Raw genomic sequence first — 19,125 nt, 5'->3', positions numbered from 1 at the left:
TAGACTGTTTCTTTCTTTTTTAATATTTAAAAAAAAATATTTTATTATTTTATGTTTGAGTGTTTTGCCTGCCTGTAAGTAAGTGCACACACGTCATCCAAAGCCCCCTCAGAGGCCAGAAGAGGGAGTTGGATCCCCTAGAACTGGAGTTACGGACAGTTGTTAGCAGCCATGTATGTGCTGGAAATCAAACCCAGGCCCTCTGGAAGAACAGCAAGTGTTCTTAACCACTGAGCCATCTCCCCAGCCCCTGGCTGTTCTTTCTGTATGTAGTATGTACATGTGTGTGCATGTTGGCATGTGTGTAGTCACACATGTGTGCATGCATGTGGAGGTATGAAACTGACACTAGGAGCCTTCCTTAATGACTCTTCATTATATTTTTTGAGTCATGGTCTTTCACTGAACCTGGAGCTTGTCAATTCTGGCTAGTCTAGCTAGTCAGCTTGCCCTGAGGATCCCCTGTCTCTGCTTGCTGAATGCTGAAATCACAAGCAGCTGCCAAGCCTGCCCAGTTTTTACCCAGGTTCTAGAGATCTGAACTCTGGTCCTCATACTTGTGGGGCAAGGGCTTTCCCCACTGAGCCATCTTCACAGCCTCCATTTAGGTTGATTCTACTTCTTGTTTGTTATAAATAATGCTATAGCAAACATTTATGAACCAATTTTTATAGGGGCATTTATTTTCAATTTTTGTTCTCTTTTGTACAGTCTAGAGACTGGACTATGATAGCCATACTTATAGTTTTCAGTGAGTGGGTTTATTAAGTATATAGCAAGCCATAGTAAATGAGTAAATAGCAAGAGATAGGAAGAAAGGTGAAAGAAAGAAAGAAGATAGATAGACGATAGATGATAGATAGATGATAGATAACAGATAGATGATAGATAGATGATAGATAATAGATAGATAGATAGATAGATAGATAGATAGATAGATAGACAGATAGATGATTGATAGATAGATGATAGATATACAGATAATATTCAAAACATCCCCAAACATTGACTGAGGAAATTGAGGCAGCCAGCTGGAGTTCCGGGTTAAGTTTTCTCTACATGGATGAGCTTCGCATGGCTGAATGTCCAGCTTCTCTTTCCCACTGCACGCACTTTTATATCGTGGATGAACAATAATAACCTCTGCTAGAAATGGGTTATTTTCTAGCTGTTCTCAAGGGCACAGTGTTTTTACTCTTGGGCTGTTTTGTTGTAATCTCCTCCCTGTCACAGACAGGGGGACCAGCCCATCCCCAGACAAGGGGGCTTGGAGGACACTTTGAAACAAAAATACTTAGGTCTGAAATTCGGTGGGTGATATACAACCCTGCTCCCTGATCCATGTTTTTGGTGACCTCACATAGCACATGAAAATTTACCAATATAATGTATAGTACACATACCTATTTCTCCTCTTTCATTCTCCTATTTCAACTCAATACCTAGCAATGAAGCTGCTAAGCTGTGGAAACTGTTTCACATTTTAGAAAACGGTCAAAGTGTTGTCCAAAGTGGCTACACCATTTTATGCTCCTTCTGGCTATGTATGAAGAATCGAATTTCTCCATAGCTTTCTCAACACCTGCTTTTGTCAATTTTTCGTCTTCCTTTTTCTTTTTAAAATAATAACCACCCTGGGGCTGGAGAGATGGCTCAGCAGTTAAGAACACTGACCTTGCAGAAGACCCGAGTTCGAATTCCAACACTTACATGGCAGCTAACAACTGTCTGTAACTCCAGTTCCAGGGGATCTGACAGCCTCTTCTGTCCTCTGTGGGTGTTGCATGACACAGGTGCACTTACTTACAGGCAGGCATAACACTCATAAAATAAAAATAGTAAAAAATATTAAAATAATAACCACAAAGTGGTCTTTCATTGTGGGATTTGTTATTATGTTGTTTTTGTTTTATCATTTGGTTTTGGTTTTTTGGGACCGGTTTTTGTTATGTATTCCAGGCTGCCTTTGAACTCATGTAGCCTAGGCTGGCTTTGAACAATTTTTGGCAATCCTCCAGTCTCAACCTTCCTAGTGCTGAATTACAGTTGTGTACAACCACCTCCAACTTCACTGTGGCTTTGATTTGGAATTTTCTGATAGGCAGTGGTGCTGGGCAGCTTCTCTTGTGCCTTTTGGTCATTTTGTGTCTTCTGTGGGGAAATGTTTGTCAAATCCTTTGCATTTTTAAAAATGGGATTTGTGTGGCTTTCTATTGTGAAATTTTAAGAATTCTTTATTGCTTATATAGTGTAGATGCCAAGTCTTTTATCCAGAACATGATTTTCAAAAATGTTTGCTCATTTTGCAGATTGCCTATCTTCTTATTTTTGATGGTGCCTTTTAATAAAAATGTTAATTTTGATGACATCTAATTTATTCTTATTGTTGTTTTCTTTTATTGTTTGTGCTTTGGGGGTGAAAAAAAGTCTAAGGAACTATTTCCTAAGTCAAAACCATGAAGATTTATTTCTGTGCTGTCTTTGACTGTGGTGTTAGTTTGGACTCCAAATGCATTCTTTCATATGTGGTCATATAGCTGTTGCTGCATCGTTTTTGAGGCTTGTTTCCCTAATTGAATTATCTTGGTCTTTTGTTGAACATCACTTGGCCCTAAATGTGGCAATTCTCTTCTGGACTTCAGTTCTACTCCATTTGTCCTTTTGTCTACCCGTGGTCAGCCCCATGCAGCTTACTAAATGTTACTAGAGGACATGGAAGCCTAAGTCCTCCAATGCTGTTCTTTTTCAAGGTGGTTTGGATTATCTGGATCCTTTATATTTCTATTTGAACTTCAAAATAGATGTTTAAGTCCTGAAAAAACAAAACAGAAACAACATCTGAAATTTTGATAAAGATTACACTGACAAATTTGGGGTATATTGCTATTGGATCAATTGGGGGAATATTGTCATTGTAACACTTTTAAGACTTCCAGTGGAATGTCTTTCCCTTTAGTTTGGTCTTCCATAATTTATGTCAACATTTCCTAGAGTCAGGTTCAGTACTTCTCTTGTTAAATTTGTTCCTCAGTATTTTATTCTTTTTGGTGCTACTGTAAATGGAATTGCTTTCTTAATTTCATTTTCAAGTCTTCAAGGGTTGGGGTAGTAGAGCACTTTCCTGGCATGTGCAAGACCCTGAGTTTGGTCCTCAGTGCCTCATGAAAGCATTTTCATTTGTTCATTACCACCATATAGAAATAGAACTGATTCTGAATATTCATCATGTGTCCAGCAACTCATTTATTAATTCTAATAGCTGTGTGTATGTGTGTATTCCTCAAGATTTTCTATATATATGACCATGCCATCTACAAACAACTGGCTTTTTTCAGATTTTTTATTGAGTATTTGAGAATTTCATACATTTTGATCATATTCACAACCCCTCCCTCATCTTCACCCTCACCTTCACCCTTCTACCTGACCCCAGACTTCATGCTCTCTATTGTTTTTTTAAGGCCTATGGAGTCTAATTTGTGTTCCCCAAATGCTCTTGGGTGTGGGTTCATCCCCTAAAGCTTGGTCAACCTACTTGGTGTCATACCCTTAAAGAAAATTCACTCTCTCCCAGCAGCTATCAACTGCCAATCAATCCTCAGGACTGGGACTTTTAGTCTGCCTCCCCCATCTACGTTGGGTTTTTGTCTTGCTTGAGCTTGCACAGGTCTTATGCATGCTGTCACAACTGCTGTGGATTTATATGTGTAATCACCCTATTACGTCCGGACAACAGTTTCCTGTATTCATCTATCACCTCTGGCTCTACAACTGGCTTTTGGCTATTGAGTTTGGCAGTCAAAAGTCCTGCTTGCCCTAGAAAGAGTAGTTCCTGTCAGCAGTGGAAGGAAAGGTTTTCCATCAGGGATAATGGATGATTGAGCATTGGTTCTTGCCCAGAAATTTTTGCACCAAGAGCATCTAGCACAATCTGAAGACATTTTTGATTGTCACAGTCTGAGGGGCAAGAGCAGGGCAATGCCAACATCTAGTACCCAGAGGCTAGGGGTGCTGATATCTTCCAATATATCAAGCATGCCTTCCAAATAATTATTTTATCCAGAATATCAGTAATGCATTGGTTTAGAATCTCTGAAATAATTGTCCTCTTCCTTCACTGGCCCATGAGACCCTCTTTTCTATAGGATTATGAAGTGTAATATGAAGTAAGGAATGATTTATCGCTGTCTGATAGAAGCAGTGCCCAAGGAGCTGAGGCAGAAACTATAAAAACAACTGGACCAAGAGTATCTGATCTTGGGCATCCAGAGGCCATCAACATAGGACATGTGACCTTCGTGAAGCTTCAGCCCTTTGTGCCAAGGAGTTATGGATGAGAATCCCTATTAGATTCTGGGGGTATGAGCTCACTAAGAAAAAAAATAGCCAGGCATGATGACACATGCCTTTAGTCCCAGCACACCAGAGACAGGAGCAGGCAGATTTCTGTGAGTTCAAGGCCAGCCTGGTCTACATAGTGAGTTCTGGGCCATTTGGGACTATAGGTAGACCCTGTCTCAAAAAGACAAAAAACAAACAAAACAAAACCAGACACTTTGGTAGGGACTCATGCACATGAGGGGCCTAACACAGAATGGAAATGTCATTAGCATTGGGGTAAATCTGCCTCAGAGAAGCAGTGGTCCAGTGTGCAGAGGGATTCCTGTGAATGGCTTCATCTTTCCTGCTTTTCTGAATGCTTGGCTAATTTGCAATAAGGAAAATACAAGCAGCAAGGTGTAGTTTTTCTTGTCCTTAAAAAAAAAAGTTGGGGGGGGTGCAAAAGCACTTGAAATTTCTTTAATTTTGCTTTAAGATGGATGCCAACAGCTGTAGAATGGTGAACACCAGCCCTGGACACTGGAAAGCAGATGCTAAATGTCTATTCAGCCTAACAAACAACTCCTATAGCATGCATTTCCAGATGTAGCAGGCTGAATTCAGCATCTAAGAAGTAAATTGTGTAGATACAAATGAGTGAGGTAGCCCACAGTGCAAAACAGGAGAGGCATGGGCATGCTGTCATAGTGGCAGGCATGAGTTCACATTTACCCTATTTGTTCCTTCTATGAATTCTCAAGTCAAAATATCACACAAAAGCCCTGATAGCCTCTGCTTCCCTTTGAAACTTCACAGGCCAGGCCTCCATGATCTACAACTCTTTCAGCATAACAGTTCCAAGCTCCATAGCAACAAACTTAAAGCACTCAATGGCCTTTTGAGCCCAAAGTTCCAAACGCTTCCACAATCCTCCAGCGTCAGGTCGGGTCACAGCAGTACCCCACTCTTGGTACCAATTTCTGTTCTAGTTTGATTCTCCATTGCTGTGACAAAATACTCTGACCAATACTAACTTGGGGAGTGTTGGGAGCTGTTAGTCTATTATGTACATTGAGCTGTGGCAGGCTTGTTTACTGAGTTTGTGTTATGCACACCAGTACCTAATCTGCCTAATCAGGAGGAATGTGTTTACCTAATCTGCCTAATCAGGAGGAATGTGTTTATATGGAGAGCCTCACAATACCTGACCTGGAGGCAATAGTGGTAAACAAAAAGATCAAAGAAGACTTTGAAGTATTTGACCACTCCTTGACCCTCAGATACAGGTGGGAAAAACAGCTGTTGATACGAATTGAGTCTTCTGTATAAAAAGGCAGAGCAGAAATAAACTGGGGCTGCAGGCACTGCTGTCAGCCCTCCCAAGCATCTTTTCTGTCTCTTTTTTTTCTTTCAATCCTCACTCCCCCTTTCAGGTACTGTCCATCTTGGCCGGCTGGCACCAGAAGGGGAGGAAAGGTTTTATTTTACCTTACATCTCCGGGTCACAGTTCATCATGGAGCCTAAGGTAGGAACTCAAGGCAGGAACCTGGAGGCAGGAGCTGGAGCACAGGCCATGGAGGAAGGCTGCTTACTGGCTTGCTCCCCTGGCCCCTGCTCAGCTTGCTTTCTTATGCAACACAGGCCCACCTGCCCAGGGGTGGCACCACCCGCAGTGGACTGGAACCTCCCACATCACTCAACAATCAAGAAGATGCCCCACAGACATGGCCACTGGCCAGTCCTATGGAGGAAATTCCCCAATTGAGGCTCCCTCAACCCAGGTGTGTCAAGTTGACACTAAAGCTATCCAGCACAATAACATTCAGGAAGGTCTACTATCAGGAGCTAATCCCCCATCCCAAAGTCCTTTCTCCAAATATTATCATATTGGGGATGTAAGCATTTCATCTATAGCAAATGGAATTGAGTTAAATACAGTGAAGGCAATGGATTGGTTCTAATTTGATAGAGTGTTAAAAGTTCACCCTGTAACAACACTACTCAGTGTAAGTTTCTAGATACAGGAATACCCTGTATCTATACTCACTAATGTGACTACAGGGTTGAGTACTTGAAATGTGGCTGGTGTGACTTAGGAGCTCAATATTTAATTATTAACTGAATTTTAAGTTTTAAAAGCTGTAGGTTTATGGTACTGAATTTAGAAAAAAATATGTATGTGTGTGTTTCTTTTTGTGTGAATGCCATGTGCCAGTACCCATGGAGGCCAGAAGAGGGTGTCAGATCTCCTGGAGCTGGAGTTACAAGTGGGTGTGAGCTGCCCAAAATGGGTGCTGGGAACCAAACTCAGGGCCTCCAAAAGAGCAAGAAATGGTCTTAGTGTTTGAGCCATCTCTCCAGCCCTTAGTGTTGGATTGATCCTAAATGAGATCCTTTTTTCTAAAACCCCTGCCTTAAACTCAAAGATTTTGTTAAAGTCAAGGAACTGATGCAAACAATCATAGATAGGAGACAAAAGCGTAAAATTATATCAAATTATTAAGATCTGAGTGGTTTTATGAAACTGCATATTCAGAGTTCAAGTAAACTTAAGTTTGTTGATTGCTGAGACAAATACAAATGCCCCTTGAAGTTGCAATTTATTTCCTAGAGATTTCTTTTCTTCTGGTCCACATCATAAGGCATATTTACAAGGACAGTCACTGGAGCACTATTTGCAATAAAAGACTATCTAAAAGTCCACTGGCAAGAAGTAGATTGAATGAGCTATGATATCGTGTTAGGTAGAATAATGGCTCCCAAAGATGTCCACGTTCTAACTACTGGATTCTGTGAACATGTGACCATGCCAACAAATCCAGAGGTTGGGTAGCTAAGGGTCTTAAGGAGGAGGGAGATTATCCTGGATTACTGGTGCAGGCCAAGTACAATCAAGACAAAGTATAAAAGAGTGAGATGCGATGACAGATGCATAAGTCAGAGTGATACAGCTGCTAGCTGGAGACTATGAGCCAAGGAACAGGATGGCCTCCAAAGCTGCAAAAGGACAGAAAATGGTCCATCCCCAGAACCTATGGAACAAACACAGCCCTAAGAGCATCTAGATTTTAGCCTAGTGAGATCAGTTTTAGATGTCTAACCTCCAGAACTATGAAGTTTATAAATTTGTGTTATTTTAAGCTGCTAAATTTGTCTTAATTTATAACAGAAACAATGGAAAATTGATATAGGAATGTTCATATATAATGAGATATTATGCAACTATTTAAAATGATAAAAATCATGTCTATGTTTGGGAATGGAAAAAGTCTCTAAAATATATTGCTATTTAAAAATAAAGTCAAGATCCAGAACAATAGGAATACAATGGTACTCTGTGTATAAAGGATATATACACAGGTCTATATATTTCTGGAAAGTGAAACAAAACATCTGTAAAGGTTGAACATCCCTAATCAGAATATCCCAAAATATAAAACTACTTGCTTGATGTTTTTGAGAAAGGGTCTCCCTGTAGCCCCAGCTGGCCTAGAAGTCACTATGTAGACCAGGCTAGCCTCCATATCACAGAGATTCACCTGCCTCTTCCTCCTGAGTGCTGGGATTAAAGGCATGCGCCACCACACCCATCTAAATCTCAATTTTTTTAATTGTTGGCATAGTACCACAAGTACAAAATTTCACACCTGACCTCATGAAACTGTCACTGTCAAAATACAGGCACATTAAAAATGTTATTTTTAGACTATATATATATATATGGCATAAAAAATAAATTTTATGTTTTAACTTGGATCCTATCCTCAATATATCAAAATACAAACCATGTCTGGTCCCAAGCATAAGGGACTCTCACACTCATGACTGCCTTTGGGAAGAGGCACAGTGGAGAGTGAGGGCAGCGTTAGAAGAGGGTCTTTTCATGGTGTGCTTCTCTAAACTCTGCTATGTTTCATAATTGTCGCTAGGCAGAAAATCAGTTTTCATGACAAATTCCAGAATTCTTTGGGAAATAAAGAAGTCAAATCAAACCCAAATGGCATTTTGCAGGTGTGTTGCTCTGAACTTCTGGGAGAGAAGATAAATCACATGCCCTGAGGAAGGCGATTAGCTGCTGGGTATGAGAGCTACTAATGTGTACCCCAGAGCAGCCAGACTTGAAGGTCAGATGGAAGCTGAGTACTCAAGGTCATTGTCAAGAAGTGACACACTATATGCATGTCCTGAACAAAGCATTCGAAGCAATAACATGCAGAGAAGACAAGCCAAAAAGGATTTGGTTTTGTGAGCCAGACACCTAGAACAGGAGCCCCAAGAAGGTGGTGAGGGGCAGCTGGCATTAACAGGAACCACCGAAGAAAGGAAACTGCCAACAGTCACTCCACAAATGGCATTATCCATCAGGTAGCCAGTGTCTCTCCTGGCCGGAAAGTGCTGCTGTCAGCAGAAGCTCCTCCCTCTTTCTGCAGGAAGGATGGAGTCCTTGGAGACAATCTGGAACATGTAGAGAGCACAGAAGCCTCATGGTAGGGGGCAGCTAGGTGGTATTCCTGGGAGAAGGTGAAGGGATATAGTCTCCAGTCCATGTTGAAACACAGAAACAGTTTGTGAAGCCTGACACAGATTTGGGGAGTATGGGTCAGCTTTGAGTTGCTATGACAAAATACCTGAGAAAAGCACCCTGAGGGTTATGGTGTTACCAGGATCTTGCTCTGGCCTCCCCTCAGCTTTCCAGTCCCTGTATGCTCTGCTGAAAGAATTCAGACAAGATACAGAGTATAGTGTACAGAAGGCAGTTTAATAAGAGATAGGGCCCACTGCAGAGGAAAACACTCGACAGAGGCCACTGTCCCTACCTACATGTTCAGATAGGCATTGTACTGCTTTCTAAAGTCTCTGGAGCAGGCAACTTTGCTGACAGGCATTTTTCTGGCAAGTGAACGACAGGCCCATTTGGAGTAACTCTTAAGGGCAGGGACAACAGTGTATCTTTGTTCTTTACCAGTAAGCCTCCACTAGATCTTAGAATCTGTGCTGGCTTGAATGACAATGTCCCCCCATAGATTCCAAGTATTTGAATAGTTGGCCCCAGTTGGTGGCACTGTCTGTGGAAGTTTGAGGAAGCACCTCTCAAGGGGTTTAAGAGTTCTTAGTCCCATTTCCAGTTCCACTCTCTCTGCTTCCTGTGCCTGTTTGAAGATGTGAGCTCTCCATTTTCTGCTCTGACTGCCTCCTGCCATGCCATACCACCATGAGGGACTCCTATCCCTCTGGAAGCATAAGCCCAAATAAACTCTTCCTACTATAAGTGGCCTTGGGCACTATATTTTACCACAGCAACAACAACAACAACAAAAACTAATACAAGATCTTTGGGGCAGTTTAAAATGTCTCATCCCAGGGTCAGAGGTACAACTCAAATCCCATTCTTTGAGTAAAAATCATATACTAGATTTAAAAGAATTAAAGGAAAAATTTAAAAATCTATAATATAGCTGTGCTTTACCAAGAAAAAATAGCTTTCTCGTAATAGGCTTCAACAAAGCCATGCTACCTCTTCCTTCTTTTTATATGATATTTTAAACCTTTAGGAAGTGCAGTTGTAATAGTTTCCTCTTCTTGTACTGGTGTTCCAAATTCCAATGAAGGGCAATTGTGATACCTTCCCCTTCCTTAAAATTAGTGTGATCCCAGGGACACTGGAGGTTGGGGTGGAGGGCAAGCTGATTACGAGGTGAGGGCAAGGTCAGTCCTCAATGACCTTCATGCCTGCTCATGCTTACCAATGGTTTCACAAAAACCATGGTCCATGTTCACTTGGACATGCTGCTTTGAGCCTGTGGCCAGGCAGAACATCAGGGCGGGGAGCCCAAGGTGGTCCTAAGTTGTTTACCTCATGGCAGCCAGGAAGTAAAGACAGAGGCAGGGTTTCTAGGGCACTCCTAGGCCTTACATCCTAACATTTCTACCTTCTCCCAATAGCATCATTGGCAACTGACCAAGTTCTCAACACATATCCTTTTGAGGATTTAAGATCCAAGCCAGAGTCCAGAGCTCCTCAAAGCAAAGGAGAAAAGAACCACCCTCCCCCATCCTTAAATCGTGGTTGTGTGGCTTTAAACAAGATCCCACAAAATTCAATCTGTCTATCTGTAAAATGGGGAATAAATCACAGGACTTGTTCCATAGTGAAGGCTCACAGGGCTTTTCCTGTACTTGGCACTGATTCTTACTTCTCTAAGTGCTGTGACACCAACTAGCTTCTTTAACCTCTGAAAGAGATCTTTCTGGTAGGCTTGCTATTATCCCCATGTCACAGATGGAGAAACTGAGGTACATACTCAAGCAACTTATATCATTTTCCAGTAATGGAAAGAAATAGGATTTGGCCCCAGGCAATTTGACATGTGAGGTTGTACGCTGACCCCTAGCCACACCATCCCACTACCTCTTGTAATAAATGGAGAGAAATGGAAGTGGCATTCATAATGATGGCGATGACTGTGTTGCTGGCATACCATTATGTATGTAGTTCTCTTACTGATAAATAAGCTAAGCTTTAAAGAGATTAAGTGATCAAATGCTAAGCAACTGCTGTTGTGACCTAATGTATGGGGCTCAGAGGGATCCAGACAAAAGTCACTCTGCTACCCACACCACTGGCAGCTTCTGCATGGCTGGTGGGATCCAAAGAAAGGGTCTGGAGACAAGAGAGGTCCAGTGCAGCCTGAGTGCCCTGTGCTTCTGCTCCCTGCCATGTTCCCAACGTGAAGGAAGCCAGGTGAGCCCAGAGGGCTCCAAGGTAGGGGTCAGAACACACTTGTAAAAATACAAGGACCCTGTAAAGAACCCCCAGATTCTGTGGGGGAGGGGAGGCAACATATTGACAGTGGCAGGGATGGAAGTGTTAGAGAGCCCTATCTTGTTGGGGTCAGACAGAGGAAATCATAGAAGCCAGAAATGAGAACGGAACTGCAGTCCTCATTAGCACCTTGAACACACACCTGCCTTGGCACTCACTGAAGCCTTTGACCCCAGAGGCAGCTCACAGAATTCAATGTCATTTGACAAGCTGCTTCTGATTTTAGAAGCCACATAAGGAACTGGAGAAACTGCTCAGTGGTTAAGAGCACTTGCTGCTCTTGCAGGGGACCGGAGTTTGGTTGCCAGTATCCACATCAAGGAGGCCACAGTCACCTGTAATTCCAGGTCTAGGAGACCCAATCCCTTCTTCTGGCCTCACAGGCATCTATGCACATGTGTACATACACACACAAAACCAACAACAAAAAAATAAAATAATCATAAAATTTAAAGAAACCACAAGTTTCTATACCATTACTAACGTGATAATACTAAGGGACATAGCATAGGTAATAAATGGAACAGTACAGAAAGCATCCTTTTGGAAATGGGCTCATTTATCTGGTCATCAGGTAGATCAGACCCGCTTGTACAAACTGCTTGCTTCTTGTCTCCTCCCCTCTGCCTAAATCTTGAGTTTGCTTGAGATGTGTGCGTTCATAAACTGTCTTTGGGAAGTGGCACTTGATATGAACATTTCAGTATGTGGTTGTCCTCTTTGGGTGTCCATAACCATGTTTTACTGGTACATTTTTTTACTCATAAATGATTTGTGGAAAGGGGTGGGGATAATGATGGCTGCCACAGGGAGTATTTTTCTTGCTCATTCACAGAAGCAATAACATTTCCACTGATGATGAGAGACAAGGGCATTAGGAAAGTGTCCACAGGCTGAAGGCAGGATGTTTTACACCTGATGGAAAAAAACAATGATTCTGGGGTTTGATGAACTCAGCAAGTAGGCCTGTAAGAGTAAAAGGCAGGAAGAAGTCTCATATTTGTTCCCGTACACTGGCAAGGAGCCCTCCTTCCTACCATGATAACAGGCTACAGGCTTGAATGTGGTGACCTCTCCTGCATCTCTTCATACTAGAGTAAAAGGACTGGGCCCCTGTTCCACAGTGGCTAATTTGACTTGGCCAGGCTTTTAAAGCTGTTCTGCTCATACTCAGGTCAGGGACTCCAAACGAGCCATGCATATCTCTTTGCATAGGCTTCTATTTAAAGATAATTACAAAATGTTGAACAAATAAAATCAAGTATTATACAGAATGAACACTTAGAATACCAGAATTTCATTCAACTATGAGGAACAGATACCTAAGAGGGAGTGGTTTAAATAAACAGTAGCTCATTTTTCTCTCTCAGAATAAGTAGTTCAGATGAAAGTAGTCTGCGGCTTCTCTGCCAGTTCTAGGCATCATCCTAGAGTGTAGCTTTCGGGCTTATGTTCATAAAACAGTGGCTATGGTTCCAGCTCTCACACGGTGCTCTCAGAAACAGAAAGGAAGAAGGTCCAAATGAAAATGGTGCCCAGCCAGTGAGCTTATGCATATTAAAGATGCTTTCTGGGAAGCTACATTCAACAATTTTTCTTATATGTCAATGACCCTTTGTACATGAAAGGCTAGGAGAAGTTGGTAATTGGGACACATCATTTACCCTGACAAAATCTGTTTCTAAGAAGCAAAATGAAAAGAGATACTGGGTGAACGCCTGCCACACATCTGTGAGTGGATGAAAATGTGAGTTACTGAAGTGACACAGCAGGAACGAGGTCAGAGAAGAAGCCACAAAAGATGCTTGGAAGCTGGGCTCTCAGCTCTCAAGGGCTGGCAAATGACAACAGATGACAATGACTGCTAGTCACACCCAGAATCTAGCATACGATAAACCTGCATGGCAGTGAGTCAGTGACAACTGGGATGTGAAAACCAACTCTCGAAGCTCCAAGGATGGAGTGTATGGCAGGTAACATGGGAACTGGTAAGGTACTGAGAGAATGTGCACCAGTTTTTCAGTCTGGATGCCTTGGGTTTTAGGAAATGCATATTTAAATGGGACTATTATGCCAATTAAATGTACACCAACTGTCTCTGGCACCTTCAAATAAACCCTTCACACTTAACAAGCTGGTGCTGCTGGTTAACTAAGCTCCACGTGTAAAGAACTGCGTAGATAACTGAAAAACTATTTTAAGCCAAATGAGCAAAAACTGAACCAGTGATAACAGGGATTATTCCAAATCTTACTGCTTGTTTCATCATATATTGAAAAAAAATTAATATATATATATCTTTGACTGCTATTTATATCAACTTTTCTTACCATCTCCCACTCTTTCACCATCACACATACACACATGCACACACATACAACGCCCACACACTCATATATACACATACACACATGCACACATGCACACACACACAACCCCTCACACACACTCATGCACAGACACACACACATACATACATATATACACACACACATACACACACACACACACACACACACACACAGAGAACCATTCTCTGCCCCTTCCTGCCCTCAACAGAATTGGTTACTTTTCTCATCGCAATGATAAATTACCTGACAGAAGCAACTTCAATAAGGAAAGATTTGCTTTGACTTGACATTTCAGAGGGATTTCAGTGCATCATGGTGGCATGAAATAGTTCATTCCAGCAGGAACATGAAGTGGAGGCTTCTCACATCTCAGTTAATCAGGAAGCAGAAAGCTCAGTCCAGAAACAGAAGCAGGTATAATCTTCAAAGCCCTCCTCTAGTAATCTAGTCAGGTGCCACCTTCCAAAAAGCACCATAAGCTGGGGACCAAGTGCTCCAAACCTGAGACTGTGGGAAATATTTTAGGTTCAAACTATAACATGCACTTTACCATTACACAAGGAAGAAAATTTTCACGGGGTGTGGAGGTATTGTGCTAATGAAGGATGCTAAAGCAATGTAGATACTCAGGCTCTTGCATCAATAAAGAACTTAAGATAATTTAAATGTATTTACTTCCAAATCATCATCCTAAATTTCAATGTGATTTGAATTCTTATGCTTTGTGTGCATACGTGCAGGAGGGGATGGTACTTTTTGGTATCTAATTCTGGCAGCAATCTTCTTGCTTACAAGCTGTTCTACTGTGGTAAAACCAGAACCCTTCATTTATTAGACTACAGACAAGGTGGAAGTAAAAGGCTCTGCTGCCGGGTGCCTAACAGTCTTCCACTAAGAATAGTTTGGCAGCATCCACTAAAACTCAGCACAGGTACATGTACGGTGCACACTCACATCCAGCCACTGAAGTATCACAGTTTTCCCCATGACAAGGCCCTGCCCAGTGAAGATGCAGAGCTTGTTGCTTCTGCCTCCCCACACCAGCTGTGAACCTCAGTGCAAAGATGAGAAGACTGGAACAGTTTTTTTTTTTTTTTCAGCAAGATCCCAGAGCATTGAGGATATGCTATCCCCTTCTCCATAAATCCATGTGCTCTGTACCTTTTAAGATGATTTTTTTCAGAACCTAGTATCATAAAATCCAATACAAATTGGCTTCTCCAGTAAGAGAAGCTAATGTAACTGCTAAGACTGAGAGAGGCCTCCAGGAAGTCTATCAGAGCTCCAGTTAAGACATCTTTGAGATGTCTCCAAAGATAATTTATGCATTATGCCACACCATTTCGGTCCCTAGATACAAGTCTGAAGGTGTCTACCAGCATCCACTGGACTGTGCGCTTCCTTGTGCAAGTGAGAACAGGCCCTTGTCCAGATAACTCCCGAGCTGAACTCTGACCCAACCTTCTGGCCACGTGCCCACCACTGAACCTGGCTGTAGTGCTGAAGCCCTAAGCCCTCATCAAACAAAAACGTACATGTTTCCTGAACACTTCCCTGAGAATAATGAGTGTATTCTGTGGCTGTGCCACTCACAAGGATCCAAACTGCTCATTTCAGAAAGTATGTTCCCAAGCAACTTTGTGTCTTCCTGGTACCTCATAAACAGGCTTGGGGGGGGAGGATTTAAATCCCAACTTTTCTCCTAACTCCTGAAGATCTGCCTCCCTGCTGTAGTGAATGGTGACATCCACCCCCTCCTCCAAGAAGCCTAGAATGTTGTTAGAAGAGCTGACACCAGGTTGCAGGTGTGGATTCCGATAGGCTCGCTGGGTCTCATCTTTGACCAGCATTTTAGAGTCTCCTGTGTTCTCACAGCAGCATCTCACTTCATGCCTGGGAGCTGGTAGGAGTTGTGCTGCTCCCATCAGTGTGTAGATAAGGAAATCTCAGAGACTTTGAGTGCCTTGCTCGAGGTCAATCACTTGTAACAATGGAGCTTGATTAAGACCTAGTTCTTTTAAATGCTGAACTCTTGTGTTGAACCTCTCCTCTGATTGGCTTTCTGGACCAGGATGTAGAGCAAAAAAGCTAAGCCACAAAGTTGATTGTGGTTCAAAGGGGTGAGAAACTGAGTTGTGTGTGAAAAGATTCTTCTGTTGCAGGACTTGGCACATAGGATGGCACAAAGATTCAGTTACTTAAAATATTAGATTACTATATGTAGTTTTAAAGAGAAGACACACACCTTCAAGGTAATGTGACTTTGAAATACAAACCCAGGATTGAGGCTGTTCAAAAACTACAAAGTCAAAATCCACTGATTGAAAGGTACTAATTCTTACCAAGTGTAGCTGGAGACTGCTCAGGCACTAGAAGGAAATTTTATTTTCTACAGCACTCATTTAGGCTAAATTTGGAGTGCTCACATACCCAGTTTAATGAAAACTTTCTCACGATTCTGATCTACAATGGGAAGATTAGTGCTGAGAACCAAAAGCGTTAGACCTTAACTCCTTCTTCCCAGCGATATGGCCATTGCTGAAGCAGCTCTGATATCACTGTGGCAATCTGGTTAAGAGGCAAAGGGCCTTGTCTGAATTGCTTGCACCAAGAATTAGATTGTATCTAATCTCTTGGTGATGAAAACTTAAGAAATAATTAAGCTGAATACTCACAGGCTGTTGAAGTGTAAGAGTGATCTAAGTCACAGAAGGAAAAGCAGAGAAGTGTTACAAACTAGGCTAACAGGTCAAGTGTGGCTGCAGGTTAGACTTTTTTTGCCTTTAGTGTGCTAGTGTGTCATGTTTTGAACTCCAAACATTCCCCACAGGCTCATGTTTTAAATGTTTGCTTCTTCGTCCTCCAACTAGTGGCACTATTTTGGAAAGATCTGGAAACTTTGGAAGGTGAAGCTTAACTAGAGGAAGTAGGTCACTTAGAGGTAGGGGCAGGTCCTTGCAGGATATATTAGCCCTGCCCACTTCCCCTCTTGTTGTCTGCTTCCTGAGCCAACCCATCATGTGACCAGCCTCCATCACATGCTCTCACTATGAGCTGAGCTACTTTGCAATGACTTTCCCTCCACGTTGAAAAAGTAACTCATACATGTATTTAAGCAAAAGGTTCCCACTGATCCTCACCACTCCTACCATATGTGCCTGTTTACACACCTCTTGTCTCATCATCTCTTGCCTGCCCCTTAACTTGGCACTTAACTTCTGAGTTTGAGGTCTCTAAGATAAGCCATCAAATGCAAAGGCAGTAAAGAAGAATGAATCACTGGCTTTGCCAAACACATAATGAGATGAGCAAAATAGGAATGTAAATTGATAATTTAAAAAAGGAGGAAAGTCCTTACTGCAGAACTCACTGGCAGGTAAAAGCAGTCTCCACGTAAGCAGGCTCTGGAAAGAAGGGGACTATTTGTTTGATGACTCCAGGAACTAAAACTGAGGCAGCACATGAGTATGCCAAACAACTGGTTAAAAACCAAATTTCAGTTACAGGACAGGAGATAATGACCAAAGCAAAAAGGGTCACTTTTTCCTGTGATAGGTAATGCCTGTGTTTCCCACTGTACCCCAAAACTAACAGTAGGAAGGCACAACATGAAGGTTGGGTCAAGAACCCACTGAAGACCAAAATAAAGACAAAATAAAAACAAAACAAAATTTAAGTCTTGCTTATATATATAGTTTACAATAGGTATTTGTATTAGTTTTCTATTGCTGTTGTAAAATGCCTGAGGTAGTCAACTTAGAAGGAAGAAATGTTTATTTTCAGTTCACAGTTTTAGAGGTTTTAGCTCATGTTTGTTTGGCCTTCTAGGCCTGTGGCGAAGCCACACAGAGTACATAGTAAAGGAAACTGCACAACTCCTGGCAGTCAGGAAACAAAGATGGGGAAAGTGGAGGGGCCAGGGTTCCAGTACCTGCTTCAAGGGAATACCTCCTATTGTCTGACTTCCATTTAGACCAACCTCTTAAAGGTTCTATCATCACCCAATATTGTTGTAGGCTGGGGACTAAGCCTTTAACACGTGAGCTTTGGGGGAACATTTGAAATCCAAACCAAAGCAGTAAGACCAGCAAACAAGTTTGGCAACAGCAAGAAAAGGACTTCCCAAAGCAGAGGGAAAGGGAAAAAAGACAAGCCAACAGCCTCGTGGAGTGCCACAACCTCTGCATCATCAATACCCAATCCTGGTCCTTTGTAGCATCATCGAAGTGCATTTGGCAAGGTAGCTTGCATTTGCCACTCTGCTCTAGGGGAAAGTGAATAAATGCCTGTGATACACATGAGCATGGTCTTGCCTATGCAAAGAGCCCAATTTCTTTCCAGATTCAAGATGAGGAAAGGAATGTGCTTCACAATCCATAAATGCAAGTATGGGTGGTAAGTTAAAACCAAAGCTCTGTAGTCAGACCAACCTGAGTTCAAATCCTAGTTCTAGAATGAACTAACTGTAGGGACTTCAGAAAGATACCTTAATTCATTGAGTTTTATTTTTTCTCATCCTTAGTTTGGGCATGATTTCATTTATCTACCTCATAGAGTTCAATGTTCTATGTTAAGGTATTGAATACCATGGGCTAGCGACCAATGCCTAAGACAATAGCAGGCACTCAGTGCATAGTGGTGACTATTATTTAAAATAGCACCATAATAATCTTGGCTATCTGTGAAAGAAAAGGGTATCTTAGTCAGCGTATAACTGGCAGCTAGTGTCAGAGCTCATGTCATGGCTGAATGCCTCCCTTCTTACTGCTGTCCAGTTGAATGGCTTTGCCTACATCAGCAGAGACTGGGAAACTAGGACTAATCAAATAAAAGTAACTGTTAGAAGCACAGCTCAGAGACATGGTACTAGGCCTTTAAAAGGTGGTTCTAGACTCAACAAAGTTTAGGTTGCAAACATGGGAAGGAGTATCTGTTGTAGTCTATCCAACCTAAAAAATGACTGAAGATCATTTTTCATTAATGATACATAAAAGAACAGCAACAAATTGTTAGAAATCGCTTGAGCATTGAAAACTAAAATCTCACCAAACTGCCTAATCACAGTACTGAGCTGTACTCCATACCACCACATACAGGCACAATGACAGATACTTCCTTTCTCAAGGAGACAAGGTCAGGGGAAGTGGCTTCCAAGGATGAAGGTTTTACCCCAGGAAGTGACCAGGAACATGGGTAAAGATAAAAGCCCTTCAAATTCTGAGTTAAACCAAAGTCAACTTTTTTAAATGTCTGATTTGCTTTTATCATATACATATTTTATTTGAAAAACAGCATCCAACGCCCAAAGGTTGTTCTTTGACCATCACACATGCACTGTGGCATGTGTGTGTCCACACACAAACATAGACACACTAAGTAAAATGTAATAAAAATTTTAAGTTTGTAAATAGACACAGATACACAAATATGTTCATGTTTATTGCAGCATTATTCACACTAGCCAAGATATGGAACCAGACTAGATGTCATCAACAGATGAATAGAAAATGAAAACGTCATATATGTACACAAATGAGTCTCATTCTGCCATAAAGAAGAATGAAATTGTGCTATTTGCAGGGAGATGGTAGAAGTCATCATGCTAGATGAAATAACCCAGACTCGGGACA

This window comes from Nannospalax galili, unplaced genomic scaffold, assembly GCF_000622305.1.
Source record: "Nannospalax galili isolate Female #2095 unplaced genomic scaffold, S.galili_v1.0 scaffold158, whole genome shotgun sequence".
NCBI classification, from domain to species: Eukaryota; Metazoa; Chordata; class Mammalia; order Rodentia; family Spalacidae; genus Nannospalax; species Nannospalax galili.
This window is presented reverse-complemented; position numbering follows the sequence as displayed.